The sequence below is a fragment of the Trichechus manatus genome, unplaced genomic scaffold (assembly GCF_000243295.1).
Source record: "Trichechus manatus latirostris isolate Lorelei unplaced genomic scaffold, TriManLat1.0 scaffold00078, whole genome shotgun sequence".
Taxonomy (NCBI): Eukaryota; Metazoa; Chordata; class Mammalia; order Sirenia; family Trichechidae; genus Trichechus; species Trichechus manatus.
In genome coordinates this window covers 12,993,399-12,994,168 of record NW_004444014.1, presented here as the reverse complement: position 1 = coordinate 12,994,168, position 770 = coordinate 12,993,399, and positions in this window count along the sequence as shown.

Genomic DNA, 770 nt, shown 5'->3' with positions numbered 1-770 from the left:
TCTAGTCAATTCTGACTCATAGCAACTCTATAGGACAAAGTAGCACTGCCCCATAGGGTACTTACTGATAATTAAATTAAGTAAGTATCCAACTTTTTACTCTTTTGCTTTTATGCTACAGAGAGAATATATATTTATATATATTTAGGTCTGCTGATAAATACGTTCATTATTGCCTCTGAAAAAGTACAGAGGAGACTTCTGGCAACATGGTGCTATAGTCAGAAGCACCACACCATCCCTCCGCAGCAAAGATCAGAAAAACTAAGTCAAACAGAGTCACACATCAATCCTGAAACCCTAAGCATCAAATGAAGAGATAAATAACTCAGCCAAGCACCTAATGGAATAAGAAACTGACCGAGAACAGGAAGTGAGGAGAGCTACATGCAGAGGTCCCCTATCAGCTACCACAGCACAGATTTGCCGTCTTGGACTCCTATGGGAGATCAGCGAACAGGGGGTATGAGAAAGCAGCTTCACGGGGCTTCCAGCAGGATACAGAACAACCGGTAATCAGCGATATATGTTTTCCCACCTCCCCAGCCTTCTTCACCCCCATTTAGCCTCCTCTGCTTCCTGCAGCCACAGTCTCTTGGCCGGGAAGCACCAGCTTCACCCCAGTGTCACTTGGATTCCACCTGCCCACACTGGCCGGCTCCTTGAGTACCTTGTGTTGGTTCCTGGTGTTGCTTTATTCCACTTATTTAGATTTTTTCCTTACCTCTCACCACCTCCCCTTCCTTTCTCTCAAATACCTGGTTCCATGT